Source organism: Zalophus californianus, chromosome 5 (genome assembly GCF_009762305.2).
Source record: "Zalophus californianus isolate mZalCal1 chromosome 5, mZalCal1.pri.v2, whole genome shotgun sequence".
In the NCBI taxonomy this organism is placed as follows: Eukaryota; Metazoa; Chordata; class Mammalia; order Carnivora; family Otariidae; genus Zalophus; species Zalophus californianus.
The window spans coordinates 132,875,140-132,889,368 of record NC_045599.1 but is presented as its reverse complement, the minus strand read 5'-3'; the positions used below and the strand labels follow the sequence as shown (position 1 = coordinate 132,889,368).

General features: G+C 34.3%; 1 protein-coding gene across 1 annotated transcript in view; it reads right to left on the bottom strand.

The window, feature by feature from the left end:
• The window catches only part of CDH9 (cadherin 9), a 138,299-nt gene extending 134,568 nt beyond the window's left edge, over nt 1-3,731 (bottom strand). The window contains exon 1 of the mRNA XM_027605879.1: nt 3,609-3,731. The gene's annotated coding sequence lies outside the window, so the exon portion shown is untranslated. The remainder of the gene's footprint in view (nt 1-3,608) is intronic.
• Nucleotides 3,732-14,229: the final 10,498 nt, after the last annotated feature.

Genomic DNA, 14,229 nt, shown 5'->3' with positions numbered 1-14,229 from the left:
AAGACTATCTCTTACTAGTGCTAAATTTGGGGATAAGTGCATTAACATACTAGGACTGCTATGGAAATATATAAATGTATAAAGATGCTCTCCTCACTCTGCATTTCCTACTATATTTTAATGATAAGGATAATGGTGGTTCCAGGTTGAGGAATTCAAAGTGAGTCATAAGAGAAAACAACTTTTTCAGAATGTTTAAAACAATCCAGGAGACATTGTTTTCAGCTAAACACTGTGTGTGTGTGTGTGTGTGTGTGTGTGTCTGTGTGTATTTGTGTGTATACCTAATATGATTTTCATGATTCAACATTATATATTTGCACTTAATGTTGCTAATTTTTCATATACAATTTGACAACTTTGGATATATAACCTTACCTTTCTAAACCTCCATTTTCTCATGTAACATCAGAGTTGAAGGTGGTTAAAATCCCTTTTCTGAAGTTTTAGAATTTTATTTAAAAACCTAAATAAGATAATGTCATGGGTATTAAGAGACTTATTTGGGATATATTTTAAGACACAACTCATTTCTGAAAACAAATATGCAAGATACAGTGAACAAAATTGCTTTATCTTAGGAAACATATCTTACGTTCTACAATGAAAAATCATTATTAATTAGCATCAGGTAAAGACAAAGCTAATTAAAACCAATGTCTTTTTGGTCCTGTTTCACATGCTGTCTTCTTTCTTAAGAAAGCTTAAATAAAAATTAAAAAAAATCAAAATAATTTTAATTAAGTAGATAATTTAAGAAGTAAAATACCCAAGAACTTAGCTAGACTTTTTATAACAAAATACCTCACAATAAACCAAACTTACTCTACAGTTAATATTAATATTGATTTGATATTATATATAATATGGTAATATAAATATAATGGGATATATATATATATATATATCCTTGAAGTCATAAATATAACATTTAAAATATCACATTGGACATTTTGTAAAGTATCACACTCTGTTTTTCCAAATGTTAGATTTATTTATACTTTAGATTTAAATTTTCATTTGAGGGAACAAAATTAGTCTTAAAGAATATAGCAAATTAATGATCCATTACATTGAAACATCTGTATTAATGCTAAGTAAATATCCATCTAGGCTGTTCACTTTCATAGAGAACAAATTATAGCCAATGTTTATTCATGACACATTCACATGTATTCTTTAACTTACACCTAAATTTATACTTTCTTGCACACAGTATATTGCCATATTACTCATGTATTTTATGTTATATAATTTCAAGCATTGTCCAAAGCATTCGGATTAACTATACTATACATTGTGCAAATATTATAGAAAATGCATATCTGCTTCAAATCACTACTACTATCTAAAGAGAGGTAAACCAGTGGGAAAAAAAATCTCCAGTTATTGTTTTTTGAATCCCATTTGGTGAATGCACCATAGAAGGGACACTCTACTGGCTAACCTTTGTATATACAGGGGTCGCAGGAAAATACCAAGTGAAATCTTCATGGAAGGTGACATTCAGAAGGGCTTCTAATCCAACATAAAATTTATCAAGTCAAGCAACACAACATTTAAAAATATGATATCAAAGCCAACTTTAATACTGTGATCTTGCTACACATAGGCAATGGAATAAGACATTCTTACTTCAAATATGCAATGAATACAATAATGGTAAATAGTTATGCAGACCATTTCAAAATTGTTTTAAAAGCTATCACCTAGTATAATAATGGGAAAAATCATATTTTTCATCCCAGAAAATATTATCTTATGTGACTTGCTTTATTAGTCCTACCAAATCTGTCTGACTTAAAGTTAGTGAATTACTTTTAAATTGAGACTATCTGCTTCCTCCAAGGCATTTTTCTATTCATTATTTCCAGAAGTAGATTTGCTCATATGATGCACTTTACCTTACATTTTCTCATTTTTCAAAACAAATACAGAGACAACAGTATTTTAGTATCTCAGTATACATCTATTAAGGGCATATAATTATTTTGTACTCTTTCTTTGAGAAAACTTCAGTTGAATTCATAATATGTTTGAGGACAAGACCACAAACATATGCTATTCATGTTATGTTTAAGTTCTTTGCTGTTATGTGCTGAAATAGCATGTTACTTCATTTTCTTGATCTTTTAGAAGATCTACCATTCAAACCTGGATTAACCAGATTCATTAGTTACTCATAGCATTGCCTAGGCAATGAAGCAGTGTCTGAATCTGAAAATAGGATTTAGCCTCCATTGAATGCAGTAGATTTTAAACGCATTTCTTTTCAAGTTAAGAGCATCGAATGATCAAATTCATTCTTAGTCAGCTATGGCTGAAGATGGGTAACTTTTCTTATTCCATAGATCAAAAGCCAAATGAAGATTTCCTCCTGTCACACAAAGTTACCACTTTTTGCTCTCACAAAATCATTCATTTTTTTTGTGCTACATAGATTACAAAACCCTTGTGCAAAAAATCTATATTAGTAATCTCATAGATCTATAACAAAATATTAAATGACAACAAATCAGAAAATATCTCCAGTTCCTCCTCAAATCTATAGTCCACTACATTCTTATCAAAAGTTGATCATACAAATAAATGTGAACTTTGCTACTACAGGTGATCACTTTTCTTTTAGTGCACCTTTGGTATTCAAAGAGAATACAAGCTATTAACAGTATCTAAATGTAAAAACTATAGAATACTGACAATTTTATAGTTAAAATTCATCATGCCTTTTTTGAGACTGGTGTGCTTAAAAATTTAATTGATGTGAATGGTTATATTGAATATGCAAAGAAAAATAAAACACTGCTCCATGAAGTCATTGCATTTTCCGTATCATTTCAAAAAAAACAAAAACAAAAAATTCCAGTTTTGCCTTTGAAGCTCTCCCTCCTGTGGTTTTCATCCAGTCTTTACTACATTAGGATGCATTTGCCTGTGATAATGGAGAGCAATTATTGCCAACAGAGGCACACATTCAGAATGTTGACTTGAGTAAGAACCACAGATATGTGAAGAAATCTTTGCTAGGTATAGTGATCACCTTAATTCTGACAGCCTGTGTCCATCTGTACATGTGTTCTTTGTACTATTTATATATTGTCTTATTTTAATATGAAAAATAAAGAAATCACTTCTTATTAAATTATGAATAAAGATGCCTTTATTTTTGACAGTTCTGACTCAAATTTTATAAACAAAATTATGAGAAAACCAGGAGTCCATTTGAATTAATGTAATAATAGCATCCATAAATACATTAATATGTGAGTAAGTCAAGACCCCTCAAAATCAACTATCACAATGCAAAGTTTATTTTTATAATAATGCTCCATATGCAAAATTGAGCACTATGAAAAGAGCTTTGATAGGCATCAGTTTTGTAAAAGTAAAATATGAAGGAAGCATTACAAGTTTTCTCACTGAGCATCTTAATATCTTATACAAATACTACAAAATGTATTCTTACCTGCTTCAAAACAAATGTTGAGGGAAACAGAGAGAGAGTACAAAATGAAGCAACCAGGAGAAAAGCAGTATTTGTACTACTTCGTTATAAGAAAGCAGAAACTGAATAGCTTATATTGTCAGGTAAAGTAAATAGCATTTACCTTGTTTAGTAGCGGAACTGAGTTGAGCCCTGCTCAGCACTGACAATTTCGGTGTTGCTTCTGTCTCATTCCTACTCTTCTCTTTTTATAGTATCTTCACAGCTGAAGCTTCATGCATCTCAGCGTGCCTCCCTCTTCGAGCATCACTTTTAACTCAGACAGGCAGGAAGCTGAAGCCAAAGAAACTCTCTTTCTGATTGGTTTCCATTCAGCGTTTCTGATTAGTAAGAGACGTCCCTCACGTAGGAAGATATTGCCGCTGATGGCGCTGCAGGGCTCGAGAGTTGGGGCTGGGGGAGTAAGACCTCTTCAGGGACAGTGATTTGCAAGCGAATGAAGTGGGAGGGTTCGGAGAGGAGGGCTTTGTCAAAGACCCCCACAGGAGAAAATAACCTAGTGTTTTAGTCTCGGTTAATCAGCTCTGCTTAATCTGTTTGCAACTGGGAGAGAGGTCACAGCATGTCCGTAACCTGTACATCATCTGTAGAAAATATTATATCACATAAAGAATGCTGTCGCTCAAAAGAAATTTGGGGTATAGTCCCTGCAGAATTCGCGACCACCTCTTTCGATTCAATACCAAAATTCCGAGTTTAAGAAAATGAAGAGAAAGAATCCAAATCACATTTATCATTGATAATCAATTTTTATCTGTGTTTCTGAGTTTGTAAACTACCTTTCAAAAACAGTAATTTAAAATATCTAATAACTGATGTCCTAACAAGTGCTTTTTAAGAAAGAGAATGATTTCGAGTGTAATTCCAAATGTCTGCAACTCTGCTTTTTATTTGATAATGCATTTGAGGGATTTTCACCCTCCCCAGAAATGTCCAAAAATAATTGTGATCATAGCCACTTAACAAGAACTACACGGTCCACCTGTTAGATTCACTGTTGTACATGGTACAACTATTAGAGAGAGAGTAAAACATGAGAGATTCAAACCCTGTTTCAGAAGAGAAGTCTCTTTAGCACTTCTGGAAATGGCACAATAAGAAGAATATTGATTAGTAGATAAATCTTTCTGAAAAGAAGTTCTAGTAATAGTTGTATGAAATGCACAGTGGGACTATGGCTCATTTTATAACGGCTCGTTAAGTCACAGTAAGTAAATAGCTTAAGTGCCTATTTGATGCTTCAAAGGAAAACTGACAATAGAAAATAAAAATAAAATTGCCACCTGCCCCCCCCACCAATGGTGACATTTATCCATGAAGTATAGATAATAGAAATGCCTATTTGCAGCATGTGCAGTATGGAAATTCATTTCTTAAAAGGGAAAACAAATACTTTGAAAATACAGTTTTACAAATCCCCAAATAAAACGTGGCACTACTAATACATGGTAATTGAACTTGGAGTGTGTGGTTTTTAAAAAATTGTGAATTTCAAGTGTAGGAAATGGACAAAAAGGGGTCTTCATTTTGCTCATATACAAATGAAGGAACAGAAAGCAGAAATAGAGCTTTATGCATATTGTCCAGGGCTAGATGGATCCAAGTGGTTAAGAACAGCTTAGTGAATTCTTCATGGAGGCTAAGAGTGTTTTCTTGAGGCAAAGATATTTAATATAAAATTCACACACTCTTTTATACTTATTTCTTCCAGGTCTACTTAATCCTTTAAATAAAAGTGTATATTATAGAAGTCTCTTTGTTAATGCTGAGATAAAGTACTATATGTAAAATGGGAAAAGAAACCAAATAAAATATTTTATCATAGTTTAAGGTAAATATTCACAAATAAAAGCTTTAAATCCCTAAAGTTGAATACATTTCATTTCCCCCTGAAACCCAGCTGTAGGAAAAAATTTTTTGTGTGAAATCTACAATCCAACAAAACATTCTATTACCTGATTTGAAGTTACTTTGGCTACTCCGAGAAAAAGTGTCGGGGGAGTGTTACCATGTAAAAAATGGTTACTCTGTCAGGAATTTTCTCTGCTTCCCTTCTCTGTCATGGTGATTATGGAGCATTTGAAAACAGAGGGCCTAAACCTTGGAATTTTTGAAAATTCTTTTATATCTTATGTATACCTACTTGTAGGCTTTCATATATAAGTAGAATTCTATATTACATGAAATAGGTTTTAATTCTTAGAATAGTTTATGAATATTTAGCCATCAGGCTTACACAAAAATATTAATCATCCTTATTATTTACAGTAGTAGGAGTATATTTTCTCTTCTGATGCATTCAGGCCTCAAAATCATTAACAATAAATGTAAAATATTATTTGAATTATTCTTTCCAAGATTATTTTAGCATGAATTAATTTTCTTAATCATTTGATACTATACATATGTTAGGGTAGGCAGTTAAAGAGGCCAGCAAAGAGCAAGTCATGACCAGCTATGGGGAAAGTCAGAGGCCTGTCCTGGCAGCACTCCAAAACAAGGCCACAAGATGTGGGATCAAACCAGACAGGCCCAAGATGCCAAGACTGGAAACCCCTGACCAAATAAGGAAGAAAAAGTACAAAACCCTGCTTCCAAGGAATTCCGGCCTCAAGTAATGAATATCCTACCCCTTGTTAACAGCTGTGGATAAAAGAAACCTAAAAACCTGAACCCCGGGTGTGCAGCTCTGTCTCTCTCTCTCTCTCTCTCTCTCTCTCTCTCAAGCTCACTGCTCTCCCATCTAGAGAGTGTACTTTTGCTTTAATAAACTTCCCTGCCTGTGTTGCTCATGCACTGTGTTGTGTCTGTCCCTGAATTCTTTCTCATGATGAGAGCAAGACTCTCTGGTGGACATCCTGGGGATGAGCTGGGTTGAGGACTCAAGGCCCTGGGTCTTCCCAGTTCACCCAGCAACAAATGTAGCACCATATCAAAACAAAACAAAACATGTCTTTGAATTTTTCTTTTCTTTTTCTCTGAAAATGCATCTCCATACTTGAGAACTCCATCTACTTAATACTGTTCAAAACACTGCTCATCCTTGTGAGTCGTGATAAAAAATAAATATTTAGTCTTCATCCAGATTTCTGGCACTGAACTCCTACAACCTCTGAAATTTCCTAAGTGATGAGAGCATAAAATTGTCTTTTGTTATTAAATGGGGCGACTCTCTGAACACCACCAAGGATGGGGGCTGGTTGCCAGGAGAACCAATCATGTGATTAGAAGGTTAGAACTTTTAGTCCTACACCCCTGATTTCTGGGGAGAGGAGAAGGGGTTGAATCAGTTGCCAATGAGCAATGATTTAATCAATCATGCCTATGTAAAGAAGCCTCCCAAAAGGACAGGGTTCAGAGAGCTTCTGGGTTAGGGAACACCTGGAGATTTGGAAGAGTCGCACCTTTGGACAGGCCATGGGTTCTGTACTTTATGCATCTCTTCTATCTGGCTCTTTCTGAGTTATATCCTTTTATAATAAACTGGTGATCTAGTAAGTAAAATGTTTGTCTGAGTTCTATGAGCCCCTCTGGCAAATTAATTGAACCTAAGGCAGGGCCTGAGGGAACCTCTGATTTATAACCACTTGGTCAGAGGTAAACGTAACAACCTGAACTTGAAACTGGCATCTGAAAGGAGTAGTGGAGGAGGGAGGCAATCTTCTGAAACTGAACCCTTAACCTATGGAATATGATGCAAACTTCAGATAGGTAATGTCAGAATTAAGTTAAATTATAGGACAACCAACTGGTGTCCCAAGATTTACACGTTGGTGTGGTGAACCTCCTTGGTTCCACATTAGAATTGGTACCAGACCTATTTACCCTGCCATGTAGACAACTCCAATTGTTTTCTTTTTGTATTTTAATAACTTGACAGATTGTTGAGAAATATTTAGAAAGTAAAGTAGTCACAATGCTAGTTTATCTTGCACTGAAATGGAAAATAAAAAGGATGAATTAATGAATAAAATATACTTTATACTCAAGTGAGTTGCTAAGCATACAACTGGCCCTGCAGTGTTTAGAGAGAACTGTAAAGACATGGTTTTGCACTGGGACAACTGTGAGAAGTTCCCTGGGCTATGACACCACTCATAGGACCACCCTGGAATTTAAAACCAGCATCTGCTCTTGATAAGAACTGTTCATCCCTTCCCAGCTCACATCGTTGTATAATGACTTTTGCACGCCACTATTATGAATAACCACCACCAGACCTTGAAGCCAAGAATTTGCTACTACAACCTGAAGATTAAACTATAATCAAGAATGGAGCAAAATTTAGAAATTATTTCCCCCCTTTTCCCTAACAAATCATCAATATTAATCCAGTCCTTGCTCCGTTGCTACTTACAGCGTGCCCCAATCCTTTCCAATTGCCATGATTCTTGTGACTATGTGCTCTGAGATCTCCCCACAACTCATCAGAATTCCTCAGACCAGTTATGCCCACTGGGGAATCTGTTTAGTATCAGAAATTTTTTTTTTTTTTGTATTCTCAGCCTTTTCTTTGAACATTCCTTCCAATTCCCAGCTCTGCCTCAAAGATGGCTGTTGTCTGAAGGTTCATATTTCTCACATGAAAGATAATATTAATTCCATAGCCCATGTACAACAGGACCTAGAGTGTGAATGAATGATCTCCTTGCTGGTCATTACGAGACCATTTTTCCTCACTCTTTTACCCATGCTTGCCATAGATATTATCATGCCTAGCTCTCCTTGTTGAAATCATTTAAAAATTAGATGATTATTTCTCATTCATTGAAGCTGAGTATAGTACTTGGCTTAGTTTCTCCTTCTCCTACTTCTTCTACTTTTTCCCCTTCTTCTCCTTTTCTCTCTTCCTCTTCCTCTATGCCTTCTCCTTCTCCTCCCCCCCACCACCTCCTACTCCTCCTTCTTCATTATTATGTTATTACTGTTGTGGTTTTGGTTTTTAACCACTACTCTCATCATTCTTAAATTCAGCAATCACTTATATGATTTACACAACACTTTACTCCTCTTCCCTTGATTTTTCATTTACAATGATCATTTCCTCCTCTCCCTGTCAGCTGTAATCTCATAGCCATACCCTATCTAGAGGAGAGGAAAAAAAAAAAAGCACCTTTTTTTATTCCCCTTTCTGGACAAGCCTGATAGCTCTTCTCCATTCTGAGCCTCAAGGTAGAATAGCAACGTGCTGACTCAGTAAAACAAAACTGGGCAAGAAAGGCAGGATTACATTTTTTTTTTCTTTCAGTTGGAATTGGTGTAGTGTATTCTTGGTTATCAAAATACTCATAGTTTGAGGACTTTGAAATGGTAAATATTCATGGTGTTTAAAAAAAGCATGATATATAACTATATGATCTTAATTACATTAAAATGCTTACTTATGTAGATACACACATAGGACCTAGAAGTCAAATTGTAAAGTGCTTGTGATTATGGATGACTTTGTTCTTTGCTTCTTGTGTTTTCAGTTTCCTTTTATACACATAACTTTTAAAAAATAAATTTTCTAAAACCTAAAACAAACAAACAAACTCAATCAACACAAGGCTACTAGACTCCTACTTTTCTTTTATGATTGGTAAATGGATGTCTCTAGAGGACAATGTCAGAGGAGAGAGAATGATCTTTTCATGCATGTAGCCTTATCTAATACAAAAGATCAAAGGATCTGGTGCCCACAGGCCCCTCCTAGGACAAGAATTCTCTTTTGGATAATTACCTAGGGTTCCCAGACCAAACAACCCTCCCTGTGAAATGGGGAAAGCAGCGGCAATAAAAAGATTTGTCTGTCTTTTTGGGTTGTTATAAAAAAATACTATTGACTAGATGGTTTATAAATAACATAAATTTATTTCTCACAGTCCTGGAAGCTGGAAATTCAAGATGAAGCTGCTAGTAGATTTGGTGTCTGGAGAGAGCTTGCTTTATATCTTTTTGCTATGTCCTCATGGGAAGGGGTGAAGGATTACTCTGTGTTCTGTTTATAAGGGCAGTAGTCTTGTTCATTAGGGCTCTACCTTGATGACCTAATCACTTCCCAAAGGCCCCACCTCTTAACAGCATCATCTTAGGCTTTAGAATTTCAACCTATGAATTATGGAGAAATACAAACACTCAGACCTGAAGGAAATAATAGCAATATTATATTGATATTTTTCCCCTGTAAGATTGTTTTTCCTGGATAAACCTTACCTTACGCCTATGTACATGTTACTACTAGTGTTTGCTCCTAAACTATAACTTAATACCTAGACTTGTAACCATCAAAAAATGGCATGAATATATTTTTTTCAAAAATCCCAATTTTACTGTTTTGACTCCTACTTCCAAGTCACTCTCTCTGTTACTTTGATGCCAGCAGTTCTACCTCCCTTTAAGGACCTCTCATCCATGGACCCCTGCCCACGTCATTTTTAATGTTTGTTACTCCTCTGAGGTTCTCATGTTTCTGCTCACTCATGTTTGTTCCCATGGGCCATTATCAAAACTACTCCATTGCATACTCTGTTGTTCAGTTCTCACTCCATGACTACATACACACTGCCTCCAGAGAGTAACATTTTTTAGAGAATGCTGGAAAAAAAGGTAAAGAAAGGGAGTTTTATATTATGTCTGTGGCAATGAAATATGGACCAGGGATTCTGGGGTCATGGAGAGAGCCATACACCGAATAATGCAGCTGGAGTAGAATTTTGGAGTCAGAGTTACTGTTTTAGTTGCTCTTTGTTTTTTTCTTCATAGTTCAGAGAGCCTTGACACATTCCAGGCTTCATACAGAAGATGAAAGTTTAGGAACCTCACAGAATCCTTGAAGTCTGTCCTTGGATATTTATAAACCATGCAGAACATGGATGGCTGATACAAGTCCCCCACCATCTTTTAAAAATTCTGCTTATAGTTATACTTATTACATGAGTACTTCTGTGCCCATTATTATATTAGCTCTTGCTATCGCTAGTCATGATAATACCACTAATTTTAACAATAGCAACTGCTGTGATTTATTCTATACTTGCATTAACTGCAGCCATTTTATAAAGGTCTTCAAACAACTCTGCAAGATAGATTTTGTTTTTTTTTTCTTGATATCATGAAGGAAGCTGATAGCTAATGAAGTTATTCATCAAAATCCACTTAGCTAGGCAGTTGATAGAACCTAGAGTAGAAACCAATTCTATTTGTGTTTAATGCCCATCCTTTTAAGCACTATACTTGCTGTACAGCCTCCTTCAATTGCCTTCTGGCCACACAGTGCATCACAACTCAAACACTAATGAGCAAAGGTAGGGGGAATATCGTTTATCCCCTAGGGAGATATCTCATCCTCAAAGTTTCTATACAATATAGAATTCTATCTAAAATGTTTATCTTTGGGGCATCTGGGTGGCTCAGTCAGTTGGGTGACCAACTCTTGATTTCGGCTCAGGTCATGATCTCGAGGTGGTGGGATCGAGCCCCACGTTGGGCTCTGCACTGGCTGTGGAGCCTGCTTGGGATTCTGTCTCTTCCTCTCCCACTGCCCCTCCCACATCTCCCTCTCAAAAATAATAATAATAATAATAAATAATAAATAATAATAATAAAATGTTTATCTTTGCCAAAGAGATTTTTTTAAATATGACATATAAGAAACATGTATCTAGATTTAGCATAAAATTCCAGTAAGGAACTAGGTTAGAAAAACATGCCAATTTATGAATAATTTATAAGTATTAAACATATTTTAAAGCTTTTTTTTCCTGGCTCTTGGGTAAATCTCTGGAAATACTTACAAATGATTGTCCAGATTATGTTAGTCAGAGAAGTGTTCTAAAAAAACATGTTATAACAAAAATTACACTGACACCTACATTAAAGAAAGATATATTTGTAAAAACCCTAGAGTTTTATTAATCTTTGTGTCTTTTTAGCACATGGGCAAACACAGAGTAGTTAGCCAGTGAATGGTATGTTGTGTGCTTTATGTAAGTTTCAAACAAAATTTAAATTTAATAAAAACACTTAGTCATTTATTTTATTTTTAATTAAAATATTTTGTTATAAACTTGTACATAAACACTGTTCTTCCTAAAAGTTAGAAAATAAAATCACTTGATAACAAACAAAATTTCTGTTACTGTCATTTAACATGTAACTTAAATCACAGACACAATTAATTTTAAATAAATGTATCTATGTCTTTATCTCTGTTTGCCTATCTATAGCTCTACTATCCATATTGTTTATATGTCACCCTTAGTGTTTTTATTAAAAATAAACAGCATATTTTATTAACTTCTCCTCATCTTGCTTTTCTACCTAATATATTGTGGACACTTCTATAAATCTATTGATAAACATTGTGTCAAAGGCTGCTAAACATGCTATTCTATTTAATATTTATGGACATTTTCTTTTTTGTAAAGTTTGTATCAGCTTTTACAATGGAAAATTTGGGATTTTTCTTGGTAAAATACTTCATCTACTTTCAAGCTTCTAAAATTTATTTACTGTCTCCTCCTTGTCTGCTATTTCCTCCTTGGAATATCTTTTGGTTCCTTTTGCTTATTTGCTTTGGGTTTTCCTTGTTGTTGTTGCTGTTAGGAAGGAGAGAAATTACATATCTGTATTCAGTTTTCAGTGTCATATAGATTCTATATTTAGGTTTTAGTTTATTAATGAATGGAAGAACAAAAAATAATAGCATTTGCTCCACAAAATTTCACAAGAAAAATATAAATTGAAAAACTCTGATATTGAAAAGCCTGGTATTTACAATTTAAACCCTAAAAAACATTGACTCTTAAGTCAAGGGGCTTTGTAATAATCTGCCCATGCAAATAGCAGGAGTTGTAGAATTTTGATTTTCCCAATAAATAAGCTGATACTTATTTCTCGGTGTGTGTCATGTTTTCATTTAGTAAACAACAACTACTAATTGGTGTCTCATTAGGAGACTTCCATCCATGCCTTAATATAAATGTCTTGCAAAGCTTCCAGCTGACGATAATCCTTTTGTTTTTTTCTCAAGTCTTTTAAAGATAAAATTCTATTTTACATTATTAGTCCTTTGTTTTTTTTATTTTATTTTAAATCAAATTTTTTATTTTAAAATATTGTTATGTATTTCATCATTGCAAATTGCTATATTGTGTGTTTTACAGTGTAAATATAACACATTTTAATTATAATGTGATTATAATATAAGTTGTACAAATTGTACAAAAATTATAATTAATATATTACAAAAAGATATGTACATATCTTAAGTGTATAGCCAAGAGCCAAGAAAAGATTGAAAGCTCTGAGTTTAACAATGACTTTAACATCATCTTTGTAAATAAGCAAACCTTTAAGGAATACCTTCACATACATAGTACTTTGCTAGAAGCACTGAAATACCAAAGTAGAAAGTCTGAGTTTCTTCTTTTAAGAAACCAAAGGAATAGTTTACAACCCTGCAGAGTGAAAATGACTTTGAGGCATTTTTTTTTTAAACTAACAAACAGGACAGACTTTTGATTTAAACCTACTGTCTATTAGCATCTAACCCTGGTTGGAGGAAATATATCAGTGGTTCTTGGCCCTGGTCACATGTGAGAATCATGTGAGTGTAGGCTCCTCATCCTGAGATTCTGATTCAGTTGTTCTAGGGTAAAGCTCAAACCCTGGCAATTTCAATAGCTCCCCTGGTGATTCCAATGAGCAGATTGATCAGATAACAATCATAGTCTTGGGAGTTGATCTGAGAATTGGGTTACAAATTCAGCCCCTGGTTATGTTCAGAAGGTCTAAGCATGTGATGTCTAGAGACCTCCTAAGACTTCAGGTTCCAGTGCTTCCAATCTCAATATGCAGTGCTCAAGGTAAATGGAATCTTTCATACTTCCTTGAATATACCACATTTTGTTTGTTTTGCATAATTCTCACTGTTCCTTCTGCCAGAAAATCTTTCTGTTCTCTATTTTTTTTTATTTCACCTTTGTGAAGGTATCCTTCTTTCAGTGAAGGTGTCCCTTGTGCAAGGGTAATAATTTACCACTCCTCTTCAGGTATCACTAATGGGCATACATTTCTTTCTGATTTTGTATTTGTTGTTGACAGGTCCATCTCCTTCCATCAGACTATTAAGTTCCTTAGAGGCTAAGCTCTCTCCCTATTTACACGTTGTGACATTACCAGCACACATATTATTACCTTCTGGCATATAGTAGGGATCATAAAGGGTGCTGTAAAATTTTTAAATTAACTAATTGGTTAATATATAAGATCTCAAATTTTTTTTTTCTAAGAGAAAGAGCTGTCTGTAGTCACCTCATTATCTGTAAAGTGTGGCTAACTTTATACAGCAGAATAACAAGCAAAAATGGATTAACAATATAAACACACCTCAAAAGGAAATGTAACATTAGTCAACACTATTGTATATGGAGATTAATATCTTAATACCTATAAATTAATTTCAGGTCATAAACTGAAAAATGTACACAGAAAAACTAGACTGTACTTGTGTTTTAAGTATAATTGATCTTGTTTTTTCATAATAAAAGCTACCATAGTTTGAAAACCAGCCATGATGGTTTTTCCATTAAGTACCTCTTAAATTTACCTCATTGGAACTCCACAGTAATATAAAGAAGCACGCATGAATTTTCTCACAATAAAATGTAGGCTCAGAAATGGTCAAATATAATGGCCAAATCACACAATCAGCAGGTGGCACAGTTATTATTGAACCCAAC